Here is a 23514-nt window from a genome sequence, read left to right on the forward strand (position 1 = left end):
CAGTTGGGAACACAGGGAGAAAAGCAAAAAGACAGAACTCAGCTAAATGAACTTAAATGCCTGCATTTGGGCTCAAATTCAGTTGCAGATAATGCATGTGGGTGATCTGGTTTGATGAAGTTTGAGGGAAAAGTGCTTTGAGTGTTCAGCAGGTGACAAGATCAATATGGATCAGCAGACAGTGATCTTTCCAGAGGGTGGCAACCTCAGACTAATTAGTGGACACATGGAGCTTATATGGAAACCACCTGAGACAATTTGCTTTGCCTTGATTAAGCTGATGCATCCTCAGCTTCAGAGGGCTTGTGATAAAGCACAGATTCCTGTCCGATCCCCACCTCCGGTTCTGATTTGGTTCATCTGGGGTGGGGTCTGAGAACTGCTAATAGACTAATGACTCCCAGACTTCTCCAGGCCAGGGGTGGCCCAGGAGTTTGCTTTAAGTGCCATTGTCCAGATGCCATTCCTCCCCACCCTGAGATGATAGGATCCTCCAGAGGGTTGGGCTGAAAATACTCTGCCCTGTATTTTACAGAGGGCACGTCTGGGGCTAAAGGTCGTGGGTGGCTGTTCCCATCGTGGTCAACCCTCTGATCGGTGCAGGTGGGCTCTTTCCCAGGGACCAGGCAGCTCTGAGGGTTTAGTGGGAGAAATAACATCACTTTTGGAGGGAAGAGATTATTAGTAGAGTCAGTACCAGGAAAATATTCTCAGCCTCGAACTAAATTCTTTCGGTGTGTAATGTCACACTCATCTCTGTGTCTTATATGACTCTTCTGGCTGCAAAACTTGAGCTGAAATGATGAGAGGCGATTTCTCCATATCATTTGTTCTTCTTTGTCTGTATTAGACCCTTGGTTCTAATACAAATGAACTGCTTGACCAACCAGCCTCCATAGTCACCGTGTCTCATCACACAGCTCCTCCTCCAACTTCTGGTCTCCCATTTTACTCTTGTGGTTCAACATAGGATCAGGAACACTATGGGCTCAATAGTTTTAAATTTGTTTAATTTACCTTAAACATTCTTTAGGTAACTTGCAATTAGATTAGAAACAAAAATAGTGGTGGTAATGAAGAATTATAATATTTTTCTAAGCATATCCCATTATACACTGTTTCTATAAAATATTAATAAGTGAGAACTTAAAGAAAATGAGAGTTCTCTATTTTTAAGAGTTTGAAAAATCCTTCTTTAATTGATTGATTGATTAATTGTCCATTTACTTATTACTGTGAGACTCCTCAGAAATGTCAATATGCACATGTGAATGAATTTTTTCCCTTTGTTTGACATCCACCTCTCTCCTACTTTTTTCCCTAGGATAGTGCTTAGTGGAACAGTTTGGTAAAATTTCATAAGAATAATCCTTGCCTGAGAATATCGTTTCACAACATTCAAAGTACTTCCCTGAGCACATCCCAAACACAACTCCAAGTCGATGAAGGGGAGAAAGCGTAAGACATAGGATTGTATGCAGTAGGCCTGGGCATGAGTGTTAACCTGTTAACTGCACAGTTAGTATCATTTATCTGCTGACTCATAAGCACATTTTTATTATGATATGTGCTAGGTGTATGTATCATGCTTCTATCTATATAGCCATGACTTTCTTCTCTTTCCTTTTCTGCTAAAACCCTCAGCAATGGGGACCATTTGCATCTCAGCCTCTGAGAACTGAAGTGTCCTACCAAGTTCAGCTGGAAGGGATTTTTGGCATGAATGTCTGCTAGGAGCTGATGCTGCTAATTACTTGCCAAATGGCCCCAACTCCCTGAGTAGGCTGAACACTACACAGTCTAGGCTCCAAGCATTTTTCAACACCCCAGTGTGTCAGCACAGGGACACTGACAAATACTTAACAATGTATTTATTGTTACAGGAAACCTTCATTCGTTTCCTTGGTGGGTCAGAAAACTATTTTTCTTTTCTTTATAATTTTATTTAATTAAATTTATTAGGATGACATTGGTTAATAAGATTATATAGGTTTTAAGCCTACATTACTATGAGTCATGATCTGTATATTTTGTCGGGTGCCCACCATCCAAAGTCAAATCATTTTCTGTCATGATGTATTTGGCCCCCTTTACTCTTTATTACCCCTGACTTCCTCCTCTCTGGTAACCACCATACTGTTGTCTGTGTTTATGAGTTTCAGTTCTCTATCCCACATATGAGTGAAATCATATGGTTCTTAGCTTTTTCTGATGGGCTTATTTCACTTACCATAATAGTCTCAAGGTCCACTCATGTTGTCACAAATGGCAGTATTTTATCTTTTCTTCTGGCTGAGGTATATTCCACTGTATATATGTACCACATCTTTATCCAGTCCTCTATCAAAGGACATTCTGGTTATTTTTATGTCTTGGCCACTGAGAATAATGCTGCAATGAATATAGAGGTGCATATGTCTTTGCAAATATCTCTTTCAAAATTAACATTTCAAGCAGCCTAAGCCATTGGAGCAAGATAAAGTGAAAGAGACAGAAAATGTTTAAAAAGCCTCAGCTATTTTTGCAGCTAGTTGTATGAGTTTAGGGCCTGAAAACCTATAAAAGGAGACTCACAGAATATTAAAATTAGGGTATGTATCATCAACCCCTTCATTGTATAGGGTGAAATCAAGGCTTTAAAGTATGACCTGCCTGTAACCAGCCTCCTTTCTTTCTTTCTTTCTTTCTTTCTTTCTTTCTTTCTTTCTTTCTTTCTTTCTTTCTTTCTTTCTTTCTTTCTTTTATCTACTCATTCAATAAACATTTATGGAACATCTACCACCTGCTCAATGTCTTCTGGGATCAGGTTGTGTGGGGCAGAATCTTTCTGGAGATTCAGTGAGAAACCCTCTTTGCTTGGGGAGCTGGTAGTTGTGGTAAGTCATTCACACACACACAGCATAAAAAGCAAAGGGTGCCAAATGGGGTCGGGATACCATAGAAGAGCTATGGCTTGGGAATAATAATATACGTATTTGTCAAGTAAGGGGGGTTTCCCAGGGAAGATAATCTTTGAGCTGGCTTTTGAAAAATGAGTAGGAGTTTTCAAGGTGGAGAAGAGAGACTTTGAATTTAGAGAAAAGATTGTATTTAAAGTAAAAAAATGTGTTCAACTGATCCATCACGGTGAGAGGAGAGGATCTTGGGGTAGAAAGAGAGTCACTGGGAGGTCAACAGGGCCCAAGGTACCCAGTGAGGCAAGGCTTGGAACAAAATGATATAGGCTCTGGGCTGGGCCCAAACTTGAAACCTTCTAAGAATGTTTGGGAGAAACTGATACCATCAGATTTGTGTTAGGCAACACTGTGCGAAGGGTGAGTTTAGCAGGGAGAGATGGGGAAAGATAGTTGGTCTGGAAGCCATTACTGCAATCGGGGTGGAAAGCTGAGGGCTAAAGTCATCTATTCCTGTGGGAATAGGCACTGGATGTCATACCTTTGCTCCCAGTCTAATTACCTTTCCCCTACAACTTTACTCAAGTTATCTGATAATTCAGCAAAGACTCCAGGAGGAAGGTAGAAGTTCACAAGTTGGCCCCTGTCCTCCCAAGGCTCACAGTCCAACAGAAAAGACAACATTATCCTGAGTGCAGCATTTTTAAAACATTTAAGCATTGACAGTAATGGACTTCAAAGTTAGTTACTGGAGATCTCCATAGAGATTGAAGTACCTCTATATTCTAAAGCCTTTAGAATCTATTTCTGGGGGCTTTACTGCCTAGAATGAGAATCCTCCATGAATGTTTTGCTATATTTTATGAACTATTGCCCTTGCTAACGTTCTTTGAAGTCTGCACTACTTAGTGATGTTTTACAGCCTTTTCTGCTTGTGCTTTGTAGTCTGTTGAGTAGGCAGTTGTATCTTCCCTGGTATTCCTTTAAGATTTGTTCAGAGAAATAGGAAAGAATGCTTAATTCATGTAGTGATTCTGTCAGGAATAAGACAGTTCAGATTATTAGATTCTGTGGACTGCTGACTAGTACATATTTTTAATATTTGTCTTCTAAGAATTTGTAAATTGCAGTAACAGTCTGAGATGGTACTCAATGACAATGACAATCTCAGATAAGAAATAAGAGTAATTGCCAAGGATTCCAATATCATGATTGTCTTTTATACTGCATGTTCTTGAAAAAAAATAAAAAACATAACAAATCCATCTTGTTTGGGGACAAAATAGCTCAAATATAAAGAGAAATTAGCCATATATAAAGAGTGATGCTTTCTGTCTTCCTGCAAGTATTATTACACTATAAATGATTTAATATCACTAAGTATCACATCAGCACAGTCCTTAGCATGTACAGAAGACTCAGAAGAGAGGTGGTGTTTTTGGCAGGATGAGCTCCTGCCCTACAGAAACCCACCAGGACAAGCCCTCTGGGCCTGTAGTGGCCCAGGAGATGGCTAGTGATGACACCAGGTGACTGGTGATGGGAAATGCCAGGGCTGAGGAGACAGACAGAGGGTTGGCCAGAACTCAAGGACAGCACAACTGGCCAGAGGCCCTGCTGGGAAGGCTTGTCTACTCCTTTAATTGGGCTGAGATGTCCACATTGTTCAGGGAATGAAGAGAATGCATAAAGGGAAGGAGGAAGCCTGGGAATGAAGACTTATTCCCTATGGGCCAGAGGCATCAGACATTCTTTACTGAACTTCCTGTCTTTGATGCCAACTGAATCCTCTCAGACATAAATGAATGGAGAGGCTTCCTGACACGATTCTCTTCAAGGCAGGGCCTCTTGTTAAAGGTAAAATGAATCCTCTGGCCAGGACATACAAGACTCACAAAAGTTCACTGGAACTACTGACCACTGTGATAAGGAAGTGTGATTATATAAGCACAGAGCGTACATGATTATACATTTTGCTGACCATGCCTTCCTTTTGAAGAGTTGTAAGCCTTCATTAAAATCCTGCAAAGGACAGTAATTAAATGAAAATAAAGACTTTCAAGTCATGCCCTAGAGTTTTTTTTTTTTTTGTTTTTTTTTTTTGATATATGTATGTAGTAAAAATGAAGGAGATGTTTAGGTGACTGTGATAAAAAGATTTTTAAAAATCATCTTTACAGGAGTTCCCTATCACTTCATCTTGCTCATAGCCCACCAGTAGACAAGGAGCCCATCTAGACATAAATGGAAAACTGGATAAGTTTTCCAGAATTATAAAGCTGAGCTATACTCAAGTTCATGAGGTCTTATTTCTCTGTGAGCCTCTTGCAAACTCTGAGCTAAGTAGAAGCTGCCCTGGGCAGTGAGGGTTCTATAGAGCATGAATACCATAGTAGAACCACCAGCATATGGCTGCATGAGGGGCCCTGCAGCCCACTGGTTGCTTTGTGGTCATAAGGGTCAAAACCAGTAAGTAGTCCTGAGGGAGGGAGCAGCTTCCAAAGGGCAGGCCAAGACCAGAGACTACACTTGGGTTAGGAGGTTGTGCCCTGGAAAAGAAAGCAGAAGGGTGTCAACCAGGTGCATGGGCAGCCTGGAGCCTGGAAGGAATGGGAAGCCATGTCAGGGAGTCAGATGCCAGAAAGCTAGTCACACCAAGCCTAGGGCCTCTCAGCCTGGCTGTAGTGAATAAGAGATGGTATGTAGAGGGAGATACAAGATGGCAGGGGAGTAAGTGAAAACTACACTAACCTCCTCCCAGGACCAATCTGGAATTACAACTAAATTATAAAGAAATCATCCAGAATAACCAACTGAACAATAGCTGGAGAGAAGTCTTATAACATGGACAGGAGAAGAAATCACTTCATCATAATGTGACTGGTTTGGAGTGTGGAGGAGACTCAAGAGGGTCGGCTGGGCTCCCATGAGCAGCAGCTGAGGTGCTGGAAGGATATTTCAGTGGCCAGGGGATTTCCCCTGAGAAGTGTGAAGTCTAAACTCCAAGTTGGGCTCCCCAGTCTATAGCACCAGAGCTTGAAAGGAACCTAGATAACATCCAGTTGTTAAAAGCAGCAGGGTTTCTGTCTGTGAGGGAGAGACAGCTGGAGACACAGAGAGCCTCTTAAAGGGCCAATGCACAAAATTTCATTTGTAGCCACTTACCCTGGGCTCTGGCAAAGGGGGGGTGCGGTGGACAGAGTGGAGTAGAGATGCTTGAGGAAAGTCTGGGGTTAGTGGCTCTGGAGAGAGAAATGAGGGAACAGTTGCCAGGATCCCTGTGTTGACTCATTCCCAACACTGGACGAGCCATCTTGCTCAGGCAGAGCACTCCTCTCTGCATAGTCCACCTGCAGGAATTACTCAGCCCTTACCTTGTAGTGCTTAAGCTTGACTGCCGATTACAGATTGATTGGATTAACAACTGAAGGAGACAGCCACAGACTATGATGCTGGTAATCTCCAACAGGTTGCCTACGGCCAGACTCGGACACTATCTGACATCACCAGTCGCAGATCCAAAATGAGAAGATAGTGCACCTGTACAACAGCATACAAGATATGGTGGATGGAGTGACTCTTGGTCAGCCAGCTGGAGGGAAGGACCCACCAAAGAACAACCCAACAGTCAAACCCCAATCACAACCAGAGAGCCCACATAAATGTCAGAAAAGGTATCCCAATAATGTCAACCTCAGGAGATCAAGGAGACTGCTCTCCTGAATCCCATGGGTCTCCTACCACAGAAGGTCACACCACAAAGACAGGGAGTCAAAGCAGATAAATCTAAGATGCAGAAACAAACAAGAGGAGTCACTTAAAATAGGGAGACAAAGAAAAAAATCCAATCAAAAGGAAAGTAGAAATACCCAGAAAGAGTGTTAAATGAAATAGGGCAAGAAAACTCTCAGACATTGAGTTCAAAATAATGGTTATAAGTTGTTCAAGGAGTTCTGTGAGAACTACAAAGAACTCCAGGGAAGGTACAAGGAACTTACTGTGAACTACACAAGCATGAAAAAGGAAATAAAAACTATCAATAAAAGCCAGGAGGAAATGAAGACTACACTATATGAAATGAAGAACATAGTAGAAGAAATTAAAAGCAGGCCAGATGAAGCAGAGGATCAAATCAGCAAGCTGGAGGGCAGGTAGAAAAAAATTCCCAGGCAGAGCAACAAAATGAAAAAAGACTCAAAAAGAATGAAGAGGGTTTAAGGGAGCTGCAGGACAACATCAAATGCAATAATATCTGTATCTTAGGGATACCAGGAGAAGAGGAGCAAGAAATAGAAAACCTGTCTGAAAAAGTAATTACAGTAAACTTCCTTAACTTGATGAGAGAAAAAGTCACACAGGTCCAGGAAGAACAGAGAGTCCCAATAAGAAGAACCTATAGAGGCCCACTCCAAGACACATCATAATTAAAATGGCAAATTTTAAAGACCAAGAGAGAAGCTTAAAAGCAGCAAGGGACTTGGCTGCTATGGCTCAATGGATTGAGCATTGGCCTTCGAACCAAGTGTCGCTGGTTTGATTCCCAGCCAGGGCACATGCCCGGGTTGCATGCCAGGTCCCCAGTTTGTGGGCACATGAGAGGCAACCACACATTGATGTTTCTCTCCCTCTCTTTCTCCTTTCCCCTCTCTCTAAAAACAAATAAATAAAATAAAATAAATATTTTTTAAAAAGGCAGCAAGGGAGAAGCAGCTAGTAACATATAGGGGAGCTCTGATAAGGCTATCAGCTGATTACTCAACATAAACACTACAATCCAGGAGGGGATGACAAGAAATATTCCAACTAATGAAAAGCAGAGGCCTGCAACCAAGACTACTCTACCCAGCAAGGCTCTCACTTAAAATCAAAGGTGAAATAAGGAGTTTCCCACCACCCCCCAAAAAAACAGCTAAAAGAGTACCTCTCCAACAAACCAGCATTGCAAGAGATGTGAAAGAGATTGCTTTAAGAAGATGAAAGCAACGAGAATGAGAGAGAAACACAGGTATAAAGGGAAAAAATGACAATGAATAAATACCTATCAATAGTAACCTTAAATATAAATGGATTAAATGTTCCAATCAAAAGACATAGGGTAGCTGAATGGATAAGAAAATATGACCCACATATGTACTGTCTACAAGAGACCCACCTCAGAACAAAAGATCTACACAGACAGAAATAAAGGAATGGAAAAAATATTTCAAGCAAAAAGACATGAAAAAACAACAACAACAAAATGCTGGTGTAACAATACTTATATCAGACAAAATAGATTTCAAAACAAAGGCCATAAAAAGAGATAAAGAAGGACACTACATAATACTTAAGGGAATAATCCATCAAGAAGATATAACTTTTATAAACATATACGCACCCAACATAGGAGCACCCAAATATATAAGGAAAATCTTGGAGGACTTCAAGAAAGATATTGACAGAAACACTCTCATAGCAATACCTCATTGTCAACAATAGGAAGATCTTCCAAGCAAAGAATCAACAAGATATTCTGGCATTGAACAACACTCTAGATAAAACAGACTTAATAGATATATACAGAACTTTTCACCCCAAAGAAGAAAAATTACATTCTTTTCAAATGCACATGGAACATTTACAAAGATAGATCACATGGTAGGACACAAAACAAGCCTCAACAAATTCAAGAAAACTGAAATCATATCAAACACCTTCTTGGGTCACAATGGCTTGAAACTAGAAACCAACCTCAAGGAATAAACTCAAAAACATTCAAATTCATGGAGACTGAATAACATGCTATTAAGTAATGAATGGGTTAATAAGATCAAGGAAAACACCAAAAAGTTTGCTGGAAACAAACAAACAAAATGAACACACAACAACTCAAAACCTATGAGACACAACAAAGGTAGTCCTAGAGGGAAGTTCATAGCAATACAGGCCTACCCCAAAAAGAGAAAAATAGTAAATAAACACCATAACCTTACACCTACAAGAACTAGAGGAACAAAAACAAACAAAGCCCAGAGCAAGTAGAAAGAAGGAAATAATCAAAATCAGAGCAGAATTAAATGACAAAGAGACTAAAAGAACAATTCAAATGATTGATAGATCCAGGAGCTGGCTCTTTGAAAAGATAAACAAAATCTACAAGCCTTTAACCAGACTCATCAAGAAAAAAAGAGAGAGGACCCAAATAAATAAAATCAGAATGAAAGAGAAATCACAACAGATACCACAGAAATACAAAGGATTGTAAGAAATTACTATGACCAACTACATGCCAAGAAATTTGACAACCTGGGCAAAATGGACAGGTTTCTAGAAACATATAATCTTCCAAAACTGAATCAAGAAGAAGCAGAAAGCCTTAGTAGACTGATAGGAACTAGTGAAATTGAAACAGTAATCAAAAAACTCCCAGCACACAAAAACCCTGGATCAGATGGCTCCACAGGTGAATTTTACCAAACACTTAGGGAAGGGCTAACTTCTGTCCTTCTCAAACTATTCCAAAGAATTTAAGAAGAGGGAGGACTCCCAAACTCTTTCAAGAAAGACAGTATTATCCTAATTCCGTCGTCGTCGTCGTCGGCAGCCGTCCGTCTCGAGAGACGATGGTGTAGCTTCTTAAGTGTCTATCTGCACCGCCGAGAATGGCTGTGCAGTCTGACTCGGGAGTGACACGGCATCTGTCTCCTCCCGTGTTGAATCGACATCTTGCGATGACGCTGGAGTGTCCTCTCCAGTGGAGCTGAAGCTACAGAGCCTGGGCAGGGTGATATGGAGGGTCCGCTGTTGCCCATGCAGCAGACCCCCCCTCTCTTCGCAGCTGAAGGGTCCAAGGGAAAGACGGAGTCGATACAGCTTGGCTTCAGGTGCGCCGCAGGAGTTGCCGGTGTTGACTACAACGTCAAACCGCCTTAGGGACTCCGGCTCCGGATTTTCTGTCGGGGTTTACTCCCTTAGCCTTTCCCCTGAAGAGGTATGCCGCAAGGCAGCGGAGGTTTTTTGGAGTCAGAGTTTTCCTTCTCTGATGTGCCCTGACTGGAAGATCGAACCAGCGACACTTAGCTCGCAGGCCGACGCTCGATCCACTGAGCTAAACCAGCCAGGGTTGTATCCTAATTCCAATACCAGGTAAAGACACTCTGTCCTTGAAAGGTGTGGTCTCCCTAAAATCACAGCAGAAAGATGGCTGACTCAGAAACTGTCTTGCTTATTTATATGGACTTGATAATAACAACAGTAATAATGAGTTAATGTAATGTAAAGTCAACACACCACACTTTCTCCCACCAGGTAGATAATTTCATTGGTGACAGGAACAGCAGTTATGATAAACTCATCACTGAAGAAGATGCTATAATTGAGACAGCATGCTCCAATTTCTGGTTAATATTTTAAGTTTTTGAACAAATGCTGTCTTATAAAATTTACATGGTAGAATTTTTTTGTTCTATCACCATTTTTGTCCCCATGTGTGTCTATCAATAGACACACACAAACCTATATACAAGGTCGTGTGGACTCTACAGTCTGACCATTGTGGGACTGATGATCTAGTGAAGTCACATGAGGAAAGAACATCAAAGTCACTGTCTAGCTGCTGGCAAGTCACATGTGATGAAGCAGATAAGATTAGGAGTCACAGGAAATGTACCTGTCCATGGAGAGGATGTGGATGTGCCTATTAGCAGTTGATTTGGGAGCGGTTGCTCACTCATAGCAACACTTACAGGAATTGGCACAGGTAACATCTTGGGACTGATGGACTCCTGTTCTACAATCCAATATTTTTACAAATACCTAACATATGATAGACATGATTTAAGAAGGGGGTAAATACATAAGTGCAAGCTGACAGGTGTCACGGCTTAAATGAGGTTTATTTCGCATTTCTACCTAATGACAGCCCATCTTGGGACAAATTCACAATTTCTCTGCACCGTGGATTCCTTATCTATAACACCATGATACTAACAGTGCCTCTATCACAGGTAGTTGTGAGGACTGCGACAATAAATTTGAAACACTCAACTTCATAGCAGACTTGTTTGTAGTCCTGTTGACAACCACAGTAAGAGCAGCAATAATACATTAATGTGAGCAGCAATGGCAGGGTCTTATTTAGTCACAGAGGGTTGATACTAAATACAATTTATTGGAAGAAGTAATCTCTGGGTGTGAGGCACTTGAAATACTCAGAAGCAAAATGAGGCAGGCTTCCATGGCCCACAGACCGACTGCTGAGAGCAGGAAGCCATTTGCCTCTTTTGTTTCTCCTCGAAACTCCTTGTGTTGTTCCAAACTTCACCAAGACTTCCAGATGTGGTTTCTGATGAGAGACACAGGGCACCCCATGTGAATGGCTGCCTGAATCCAAAGCATCATTGACCAAATAGAGAATGTTCTCATGGCTACCATTAGCTGGATGTTAGGTGTGTATTAGGTAGGTAACATTTGAATATCTGGTAGGTGTAAGGTGAGTATCAGGTGGGTAACAGGTGAGTATTAGGTGGTAACAGGTGAGTATCAGGTGAATATCAGGTGGGTAGCAGATGGGTAACAAGTAGGTATTAGATGACTATATATGTGTGAGCATCTGAACAAAGTCTATGGTCAGCAGCCTGGCTCCTTTGTGATCTGATTCTAAGCCTCCTTTTTGTCTAACTCGTATGCCAGCATGCTCATCTTCTGCAGTATGGTCTCTTTCACACTGCCCCCTAAGCCCTGAATAAATTCCCCATCTCGGCCTGCCAGGTGCTATCAACTTTTTGAAGCAACGTGATTTAAAGACTACTTTCTTAGTAAACACTTCCCTTAACCTGCCCCAAGATGGAAGTGATAGTCCATGCTTCTGAAAATCACACAGCAATTTAACTTTTCTCTTGCTAGTATTTATATTTATTTTATACATGTTTTATATTTTGTTTATATTATATATGTCTATATTTATAGTATACACTTTACATTTAATATTATTACATGTTCATAAGCATTTATATTATCTATTTATATTTATGTTATACCTAATTATATTTTACATTATATATTACACATTTTACTTTGCATCACAGGTTAAAGCTATGGACTTGAAATTAAATTTCTTGGCCATGTACCCTGACTCTGCCATGACTCCCCCAATGCTCACTGAGTAACTTTGGATTTCCCTGATACTTCAGGTCTCAGTTTTCTCATAATCTAGGGATGGCTGAGTTTTCCATTACACAGAATTGTCAAGAAGACTGGTGTGTTTTTCCTGAAGCTCCTCACTCAGCCCTGGGGTGTGATAGAGCCCTTTTAGTATTAGCTCTTGTCTCCCATAAACTGTCAGCCTCTTGAAGATGAGACCAATATCTGTGTGCTTTGCACAAAGCTGGGCCTGGGTATACCCTGCAGACACATGCTGAGTTAAAGGGAAAATCACAGGGCCAAAGACTGGATGGTACCAGGGAACTCTGGCAGCTCATGAGGATCCTACCCTGAATGCCAGCATCAGTGGGTGCTGTCTGTGTTTTGGGGAACATCCAGATATCTTTCAAAGATATCTTTAGGGATGGTTATTAATGCAATTCTCATAAACCAGGGTTATCAAGAAAATGGAGCCAAAGATAAGAAACAAACAATGACCAGGGAGGTCTCACTCCTTCCTAGAGACCTAGGCCTTAGAGGAAAACATGGGAGTGCTTCATTGAGTCCACAGATCTCAGACAAACCCTCCCTCTGAGATGGGCTCTCATGGAAGCTGTGGGTAGGATTGCTCATTGGAACCAGCGTGTGTTGGTCCCACGTACAAGCTGAGGGATGGAAAGATCTCAGGGGAAAACTCAGCAGAGGGCTGTGAGGATGTGAACGGACCACCTGCTTCCTTCTGCTCTTTGGAGGTGAGAGGGTGTTGACTCTGGAGTGGAGCCAACCCTCCTGTGCATGATGGGGCTCACCCTCCAGAGATCTGGAGTTAATTACTAATTGGTTCTATACCACAGGCAAGCACTTTACTCTGTGAGTGATTCATTTCCAGCATTAGTATTATGCCTGAGTGTCACTCAAAATCAGGTCCACTCTGCCTTCCACCTTACTTCTGCTTCACTCTGTGGCTTCTTTCCCAAATTAGCTATTCTTCCCAACACCCTTTGGAGGCAGGGTCTCTTCCAGAGAGACTTTTGGAAGAATGGGGGAAGAGAAGCTGTGATTTTTCTTTTCTTGGCTTCATCTCTTGACATGCCAATTCTCCCTCCAGCGATGAATGAGGAGGTTCCTGGCCTCCTTTGTCACTGAATGTTAGGATCCATCACCGCAAGTTGGCCGAAGGGACCGACTCCACCACAATGCACATGGCTGCTCTGCTATGGCTTCAAGAATGCGCCTGAGCATCACTGTCTGCATAATAAAAACAACCCGGTTGCAGGCCAGGGTAAGCAAGATGGATTCTTAGATAATATATTGTGGTGACCAATTTGGTGTGAAGCAGAGCAGCATCAGGGACAAAATGAATGTCATTCTTCTGGATCAGTGGGCCAGGTGCTTGGTGCCACACTCAGTCAGGGGCCGAGGAGCAGCACCGAGTCTGACATGGCTTCTCCTGAGTTTATCCTGGTCTGTTTGGGCTGCTGTAACAAAACCACTACACACTGGGTAGTTTATAAGCAATGGCCATTCATTTCTCACAGTCTGGAGGCTGGAAGTCCAAGGTCAAGATTCAGTGTCTGGTAAGAGTGCTCTTCCTGGTTCATAGACACTGTCTTCTCATTTTGATCTCACAGGGTGGAAGGGGCGAGGGAAGTCTGTGAATGCTCTTTTATAAGGACACTGATCCTATCGTGGGACTCCTCCCTCATGACCTAATCACTTCCCAAAGGCCCCACTTCCTAATATCATTACATTAGGAGCTTGGGGTCAATGTGTGAATTTGGGGCTATAACATGCAGTCCATGGCTCAGCCCTACCTTTCCGAATCTTACACCCTGAGCCAGGCCAGACTTAAAGGTCTCCCATTAGATGTGGGTTACAGGACGGAAAGTTCCTGTTTGTGAAAAGAAAGCCCCCCCAGTGTCCTGCCCATAGTATCTGAAATTATTCTGATTAGGATGGCTTCCTTGGATTCTTTTTTTTTCTTTTCTAAAAGGTCTTTAACAAGCTACCTTGGGAGCTCAATTCAAAAGTATGTTTATGTACTAAAACAGATATTTCAGTGCAGCTCCAAAACTCTATAAATACAGCCATTTGGAAGGACGATCCTGGATCAGAAGTTTTATTCCTTGTGTATCTACATTAGGTGTGCATGTCTCATCTCAGTTGTCGTAATTGTCTCTGTAATTTCCTCCTGAAAAGCGGTCATAACCACCCTGTCTTCTGCCACCATAGTCTCTGGACCTTCCATATCCTCCAGGTCGACTGTCATACCTGCCGCTCCCATAGCCCTGGTCCCCACCACCTCTAGAGTAGCTGCGACCACACCCACAGGCTCCAAATGCACCCCCTCTGGTTCCACAGGCTGACTTGCCTGCGTGGTCCACATGGATCTGACGACCATCCAGAGACTCTCCATTCATGGCTCTCATTGCATCTGAGGCATGCTCTGGATTGGTGAAGGTAATTAATCCAAAACCCCGGGATCGTTGAGTCTCCCGGACCTTGACGATGACCACTTCAGAAATTGGCCCAAAACTGCTGAAGTGATTTTCCAGAGCTTGCTCATCGGTGTTGAAGTTGAGCCCTCCAACAAAGAGCTTCCCTTCTTCAGAGGACATGGCTGTGAATTTGAGTCCTACAAATTAAGTAAAACAGCCGAATATGCAGCTACCGTCGACGAGCAGAGCGACTGGGGCTTCCTTGGCTTCTAAGGGAAACCTGAACTTCACTAAGTATCAACACATCTGCTTCCAAGTGCCATGTAGGTGTGTTACTTCCACTGCAACTTAAATTTCTGTAGTTTATAATATAATTCACACATATATTCATTATAGGGGATATATAATGGTAATAAATGTTTTTTTTCCTTCCCTGCCACCCCCCCACACTTACACTTCCTTAACACTAAAGGTCAAAAGTTAATTTTATAGCAGCAACTAAAATCATATTAAGGATCACTTATAGGAGGCATGTGGGGAAAAGGTGGAGAAAAGCAAGGATAGTCCATGGTTAAGTCTGTACCTTTTTTAAAGCAGGTTATACCTAATATCCTTTATGAAACAGCTTGGAGATGGCATGTGAAAAACTGTGGCAAGAAATATTAATTTTAAGCATTTGGTTACTGAAATTGTCTTTGTCAGATAGAAATCATAGTATAGTCTCTCTCTTGTTAGCAACAAGCAGAAATAAGCCATATGACTGTTATCTGTAAATTTATTCTTACCTCTTGTCAGTTTATTGTTGTTTGAATCTACTCCTCCTTAATGAAAAGAATATAATATAAATTAAGGTGTCAATTATATTATAATATCTGGTATATTTTATTTGGTTCTATATTGAAAGATTACCCAACCACTTCTAGTAATAAATTGGGTGAGAAAGTTTGTGTGTATTAAGCTCTAAATAAAACTACAATTTTCTTTGAATTCTATCATTTCTGCTATGCAAAAGAAGCATGGGTTTTTAATCTGTTCATTCTGCCATGCCTCCAATATTGTAGCCACAACTCTGAAGACTGAGATAAGAAAAAGGGCAAAATAGTATTTTTGTAATAGCAGAGTAAACTCATTTATTTAATGGAGTTATAATAATAAAGAGCATATTAAACTTTCCTATTAGGAAAATAACTTAGAGAGGGTGGAAATCTCATCTATATAAAATCAGGTTGAATAAGCCGTTTCCAAACAGATTTCTAGGAACTAAATGAGTTCTCAGATTCTTCTCTGTTCTGTCTTTTTCACTGGCAAACCCAGCTCTCTCTCTATGACCTCAAGGTCCCTGTGCACCTCATGCCATCAGACAGTGATTTAAAGGGAATCTTTAGAGGTTTGCCGGTCACTAATTTAATCAGGTTTTTCTGATTACATACAGTTCCTACTTTAATTATGTCATTGTCTCTATTATTAGAGACAATGAGGGATGTGGGAGGAAAGTGGTCCAGATGTCACTTGGTTGCCCTTTCTTTCATGTAAGTCTCTGACTCTTGTTTGACAAAGTAAACCATCTTCCCTGAGGAAGCAGGTTCAATAAAATCTCTAGGGTGATCATTTCCCATGGGGTGCCTGGCTCTCAAGGAGCAGCAGTAACCCTTGTTAGTCAAGAAAAAATTATTTACAGCTGGAATTAGTAGTAAATATTACATTTATCTGTAATTTATTTTTAATATATGTAGGTTCTATTGAGGTAGAGAAAAAAATCTTCAGTTATTAAAGCTATAGTAACATTTGGTTTTTACACATTTTCTTAAACAACAGGATCTAATGTACAACATGGTGACTATAGTTAATAACACTGTATTGTATCCTTGAAATTTGCTAAGAGAGCTGATCTTAAGTATTCTCATTGCACCAAAAAATAAAAAAGGGAGTTGATGGATGTGTTAACTAGCTTGATTGTGGTGACCATTTCAGCATACATGTATATCAAGCCATCACCTTGTACACCTTAAATATATACATTTTTATTTGTGAAGTTTACCTCAGTAACACTGGAAATAATAATAATGAACAACCCCATTGTTCAGCTACAATCAAATAAGGATCCAAGAGATTTCTGACATTTTAAGAGGGCCCTTGTTTTTGAAAAGATTGAAATTTCTGCTGTAGAAGATATCTCAATAACAGGAAAGGTGATGTTTAAGGGCTTTAATGTGTAAGGATTAAAATATGAAGTTATGGACAAATTAGAGAACAATTTAGAGGGTTGCAAGTTATTTGCTAAGTTTGTCCTGTGTGTTAGCACTGACTGGTACAGAGGTTCTCACCCGCAGGCAATGGTTCTCAAGGGTCTCCTGGGAGTGAGTTAGAAATGCAAAGCCTGCCCCCACCCTTGACCTGCAACCATGGCCTGGCCAAGCTTCAAGGTGATGGGGGGCACCAGGTGAGGCCTTCAGGGATTTGAGGGGCTTCCTACTCCAGGGGAATTATAGGCTCAGGAAGGGAGAAGGAAAACGTTTGGAACCTGTTGAGAAAGTGGAGCTTTTAGACAGGAGGCTCATTGGCTGAACTGGCAATGAGATGACTTCTTCTGGCCCCCTGCCTGAGCTGACACTAAGTCAGAGAGATCATGGGTGAGCTGGGAATCCTGCCATTGGCAAGAAGAGTGAGCAGAGTGGCCCAAGAAACACGCTTCCTTTCTGGCTGGAATGTTTTTCCTCCAAATCCATGGCTGAGAGGTAGCAGAAGGGATTCTACAGAGAGTGTGTCAGATGCCTGGAAATGGCCTTTGTGGTATTGAGGGGGAGAAGACACAGGAAAAAACCTGCTTTTTAGCTCCCACTGGGGCTGAAACAAGTTTTGGATAAATTATATCTGAGGTTAAATGATCTCAGTTGAAGGACATATACTTTTGTACCATTTTGTACCGTTTTTTGTCTGACAAAATGTGACAAAAAAAGCATTTCACAGTCTACTTAAGTACCTTCTAAGGAGAAGTGAGGATTGTTAAGTTAAAAACATAATACAACAACAAAAAACCTTCTATTTGAGACATGGAACTATCAGCATGCACTAATTTTAATTTACATATTCCAGTTAGGTAATTCATTGCATAAATCAGGTCTTTTAAGCTTTTATAAAGAGTACTGTAAAAAACAAGGGTAGTCTAATAACATGGCCTCTGGACTCATAAGTTTTGTAAGCATTTTGACTTTTCTGAGCCTCTACTAGCTGACCTCTGACCTCTGTGCTGGGCTAATGACATGTACCTCCAGAGGTTAATAAGATATAAGTGGAAAAGTGACTTTAATAAGTAAGCAATGACAGTTTTTAGCACCATGAGCTCACTTGATAATTCTAAAGACTATCTACCATCATCTACCAATCACACCCAACACAGCCTAATAACTGTGTAATACAATCCAATTAGCTCCTGAGGTGCTGATCCTGTCACTACTGTGGTTCAGTCCACACGTATTTACTGAAAATGGAACTCAGTGTTGTGGGACTTCTAAAAGAAGGATAAAATAGAATCTCTGCCATCAAATCATTTATCATCACATTCATGAGACAAGACCTATGCAAATGAGAAATGTTTCTATCTAGGATACAGTTTAATAACAAGAGCTAAAGTCTGCAGCATAGTCCTGAAAGTCTGTGGGACATGATAGAAGAAAGAGTATTTTGAAAGAAACTTTTCTACTTGCCCCATGGTTTATTTCACAGATTTATACTAATTGGGTCCCAGTCCCACAGCTAATGAAGAGTCAGCTTGCCTGTGCCCAGGCTTCACCATTCATTCAAGAGAATCGAAATTATAGTCACCAGCAGGAAAAATTGAATGTGCAATGTATAGAAGTGGCTTCTCTCAGTCTCTGCAGCTATCTCAAACAGAAGGAAGGAAGGGAAGAAGGAAGAAAGGATGAGACAAAGGAAGGAGGGAGGAGGAAGGAGAAAAACGAGGCAGGAGAGAGGAGGAGAGAGGAAGGGAAGAAGGAAGAAAGGAGGGAGGGAAAGAATACAGAAAACCATTCATTGTGCCATATTTCCAACTGCTTTGTCTTAAGCCTGTTCAGCATGATGGACAGAGCCTGATATACTTGTCATATGTTATATGTAACTTTCAAATTGCTGTTGAGTGATGGCACCTTCTTTTTGCTGCCCCTGTATATTGTTAGGGTACACATAGGTAATACAGGGAAAGAGAAAGAAGGACAAAAGCAGTCCACCAAACTGTAAATTAACCTGAAGGACCTTGGAAACCTCAAGGAGTAATGCAGGCTTGGGGGAAGGCATTGGAGATCTCACTGTCTCTTCGCAGTGAAACCTGACCCTGGCTCCCAGAACCGTGTGTCTCAGATTTGTTCAGGTCACAAGCGGGATGGAAATGAGCCTCTGTGCTGCTGCTTCACACATCCGGATTTAATAGACTTTTTTTCCACTGATAAAAGACCACTAATGAGTTCATTTTCAAGCTATTAAATTGGCTATAATAGCTAGTTCTACTGGTGATTGCAAGAGACCTGCTGGTCACAAGGGGTTTTGTCTCTGGGTTAACCATTTGCTGTCCAGTGCTGGCACAGTGGGGAGTGGGCTCTGCAGCCCACCTGCTCTGTTTGTCTCTGCATCTTACCTTCCTACGACTGGGCAGCTCGCATGTCGGGCTCTGCACTGCCTGACCTCCCTTGCACTCATAAAATTGCTAAACTATTTTATTCCTTATTAGAAATCTTGACTCTTGAGCCAGAGTATTAGCTTACTGTGGTTGCACAAAGGATAGCTTAATATTCACGTTTAGTATGCTGTAATTGCATGCCTTCTGGAAACTATGCTGAAAAAGACACATCTATGTATTTAACTATAATTGTAAAGAAGGGCCTGAACACAAAACTTAATTTGGATGTGTTCACCTTTATTGACATGCTAAATTAAGCACATGGGTATGGCTAAAACAATACATTAGATTTGTATGGATATAGATTGTTGTGGAGCTGAAGTGAGTTTGTCTCTTGCGTGTCTGTAGTCATTATAATGTGTGCAATTAGCGAATAGCCTCTCCAGGTGTTTAGCTTAAATACACTTCTTTAGTGTCTAAAGGCAAGTAATTAATAGCAGGGCTGCTGGCATCCTCAGTCTGCCCTTTTCATTATGAGTTTAGCAGGGTGCCTTCAGATGGCCCCTAATGCATCCGTTTATTATAATTTTGTTTTTAGCTATTTAAGCAAAGGTGCCCAGAGACCTTCAAGCTTGGGTAGCCACCAGCTGAATTGGATTGCTGATTTTATTATTATTATAATTACCGCCTGTTTTACTTTTTAAGATTGTTTTATTAGGAGGCACCCAACAGGTCAGGAATGCTAAACTGCATAGTGATAACCTGTAATACGCAGCGATTAATGGTGAAGGCTTTTCTCATCTGGCTGTGGCTGTGAGTCACTCAGGTAGCCTCGTGGTTGGTGTGGGGGTGGGGGGCAGTTTCAGGATGAACACCTTGAGTTATACTGATTTCATAAATGCCCCTCTGAGCTGGAGCTGAACAAAGGTCTTGGTGGAGTTAGGTGCTGTTTCATGTAGGTTTCACAAAGAAAACCCTAAAATAAGGTCCACCTAAAATTTAGCAAAATACTTACTGTCACCTAAGATGGAACTGACATATCAATGAATGAATTAACTACTTTCAGCCTTTTCAAACCGCTTACTTGGTTTCTGTTAGAAGGATTACATATCTGCATGTGTTCAAAAGTGTCTTCTGGAACAGGTTTAAGAGTTCAGGGTGTGGGGGTAGTTCTGGATAAAGAGAGATCTGGGGGAATGAGATACACTGTCCCTTCATCCTTCCTCAGGCTGGCCGATTCTTCCTGGTCCTTCAAGATTCCTCTACAGTTTTCACTCATCATCTCTCTGTGGCCCCTCTGAACCCTGAACCCTGCTGCCACTCTCTCCAGCACAATTCTCTGTGTACACACATCACTCATGAAAAACCAAGTGCCTATCTTTCTCAGTAATACATTTATTTGTTTCCCTTTCTCTCATGCAATGAATGGTTCTGAGACTGGGGCCAGAGAGGTGCTTCAGGCACGTCTATTCTTCATACCCTGCATAGTGCTGGTGGCTCAGGGACGTTCACTACATGTCTTTGCAAAGGAGTAATTTTTGCCACTTTTCTGGGAAAAACAAGCTGACAGAAAGAACCTTGTGAGGAACCCAAGGGGCCTATAAGCCTAGAATAGTTTTGTTGAAGTCGAGACAGAGTAGTTCTTGGTTCTCGACCTCTGTGCCTGCTGCTGCTAGGCAAGGCGTGCCCAGCAGAAGGGGCCAGGGCTTCACTGTCATGATCATCGATCACTTTCTGGTGGTCTATCTGACTCCTTTGGTCTACCAGCATCTCAAGGTCAAGAGCTCTCTCTATTCGTATTCTAGGATTAATAAGGTCCTTGGACATATTGCATGCTCATGAATTGGTGGATATTCCCTCCAACCTTATAACAAAGATTCAAAGATAAAAACAATAAAACATCAACTATAACAAAAGCCATGCAAGAATCCTCCAAAAATGTAATCATCACTAGCATCAAGGCTGTAGATGCATCCATCATCTCCCAAAATTTCCTCTGGCCCCTTTTATTATTATCATCATTATTATTTTTGTTGGGAGAACATAAGATCTACCCTCTTAGCAAATTTCAAGTAATGATACAGTATTAACAATCATCACCATGCAGTACATTAGAGCCTCAGAATTTATTCATCCTGCATAACAGAAACTCTGTGCTCCTTGACCATCAGCTCCCCATTTCCCCCTCCCCTAAGATCCTGGTAACCCCCATTCTACTCTCTGCTTCAATGAGTCCATTTTAGATTCTGCATATAAATAATTTCATACAGTACTTATCTTTCTCTGTCTGACTTATTTCACTTAACATAATGCTCTCAAGGTCCATCCAGGCTGTCACAAATGTCAGGATTTCTGTCTCCTTTATGGCTGAATAATATTCCACTGTATGTCTTCTACACCACATCTTTTTCATCCATTCATGCATTCATGGACACTTACATTTTTCCATGTCTTAGCTATTGTGAATAACACTGCAATGAACATGGGGGTGCAGGTATCTCTTTGAGGTCCTGATTTAAATTCCTTTGATAAACATCTAGAGGTAAAATTATACCGCTTCATGGGTATATACATATCCTCAGATTCACAGAGTTATATATATTAAATATGAACAGCTTTTTATATATCAAAAAATGAGTTGTATCTTTTGTTTATTTGTAAAGTTGTAAAGTTCTAAACCCTACCAGAAAAACAGCTGAAGCAGGAGAAATAGGAAGACTTTCTCTGTGGGCCGACTTCTCTCCTAAAAGGCTGAGAAAAGTCACGCATCAGTAATTTACAGAGTCCATTTTGCAGGCCCAGATAAAACAACTGCATGTTAAAAGCAGCTGATCTTTCCTTTTCTCTTCGGACCTTCAGCATGCTGGAAGCCCATAAATCACTGTGTGCTCCCAGTTGCTCCTAAAATCTGTACTCTTTTTGGTTCCCCATTCAACTTACTCTTAGAACAAATAATTTAGGACACCAGACAGTAGCTGTATATTTGATCCAAGGGGGAAATTCACTCCTATTCTTTTGGAAATCATCTGTCGAGATGGTATTCTCTCTCTAGTAATTGATTTTCTCCCCTTTGCAGCTTCACTAATCAAGACCTACCTTCCTTGAACTTCTCATTCTCCCACATGTCGATTAAACAGAGGGTCTTACGAGGTAAGGACTTTGCTTCCTTCCCTATCTTCTCCACCCTTGTCTTAAACAGCCCCCCTGTCCTCTCTCTTGCCTTGGAAACAAGACTTTGTCCTCCTGTGACATTCTCAAGACAGGAATATGACATGTACATTAGGCTGAAGGGAGAAAAAAATAATTTTGCCTTTGGTGTAATTTCATCCCAGAAGTATAGGATTCATTCTAGATGACCTTAGCTCAAGGTGACTTGATATATTTTTACAGCAATGAGATTGTGTGTGTGTGTATGCTGTGTGTGTGTTTCTGGCAGTGGTGAGTAAATAAATAAACAAACAAATAAATAAATAAATAAAACAGAGCTCTGGAAATGCCTGGTCCTCCCCTGCCCTGGAAGTGGGTTCTATCAGGCACACAGGCCAGAAGGACCTCCTTTTTATCTTTTTCTGTTTTCACCCTGCATTGAGCAATGCCTGTCTCCAACAGCACAAGAAATTAAGAAGAACCACATATCAAAGGGCTACATGGCATGCTGAGATTCCTCAACCCAACCTAAGGAAATAGCAGGGGGTGTTTTCAGTACTTGATTACTCTGTCCCTCATTAGGGACTAGTGGAGGCCTTTCTCTTATGGGATTTCCATCTGTTCATTAAGCTCTATGAGGTATTATTTGTAGCACCTACTTCAGTGGTTCCAGAGGCTGACTCTGAGCTTGAGATTTGCATGCTGGTGGGTTTTAGGAAGGCTTTGAGGGTCAATTGCTGGGAAGACAAAGGAAGCAGAAGTGGGGAGTCAGCTGTAGTGCTTCTGACATGTAGTGAGGGAGCTGGGGTGTTCTGAATCAAGGTGAGTGACCATGTCTTCCTATTTCTGCACCAACCCCTCCTCTACCCTTGGGCAAGGCAGCACTCCATCACGTGGGAGGTGTTGGCTGCCCCGCCTTTTGGAAGCTGAAGGCACCCTTGGCATCCATCAAAATAACCATCAGCCAAAACCCATAACAAAGTAGGAGGTGTTCATTAAATTTTTTGACATAAGGATTTTAGAAGAGTGCTAGGAATTGTTCAGTAGATATCACCTACTATTAATATTATTCATCTTTATAGTGCCAAAGTAGCTACTATCATTGTCTTCACTTATAGAAAATCAAAGCTGAAAAATATTAAATCATTTGTCCAAATCAGGAGCCAGTATTGCAGCCCTAGTTGGTGTGAACTTAGAGACTATATGACTAACAGCTAGATAATCCTGCCTGAGGCAAACTGAGACCAGAGGTCAGACAACCAGCCACCTGTTTATTTTCTTTGCATGTGTTTTATTTATGTAT

The 23514-nt window shown here is 41.4% G+C and overlaps 1 protein-coding gene and 1 pseudogene across 1 annotated transcript in view; both read right to left on the reverse strand.

Moving 5' to 3' along the window:
- The window catches only part of ADARB2 (adenosine deaminase RNA specific B2 (inactive)), a 470823-nt gene that overhangs the window by 326616 nt on the left and 120693 nt on the right, over positions 1–23514 (reverse strand). The gene's annotated exons all lie outside the window — the stretch shown is intronic.
- Positions 14086–14636, reverse strand: LOC150019483 (RNA-binding protein 3 pseudogene; annotated as a pseudogene).

The sequence above is a fragment of the Furipterus horrens genome, unplaced genomic scaffold (assembly GCF_987537825.1).
Source record: "Furipterus horrens unplaced genomic scaffold, mFurHor1.1.pri manual_scaffold_2, whole genome shotgun sequence".
NCBI classification, from domain to species: Eukaryota; Metazoa; Chordata; class Mammalia; order Chiroptera; family Furipteridae; genus Furipterus; species Furipterus horrens.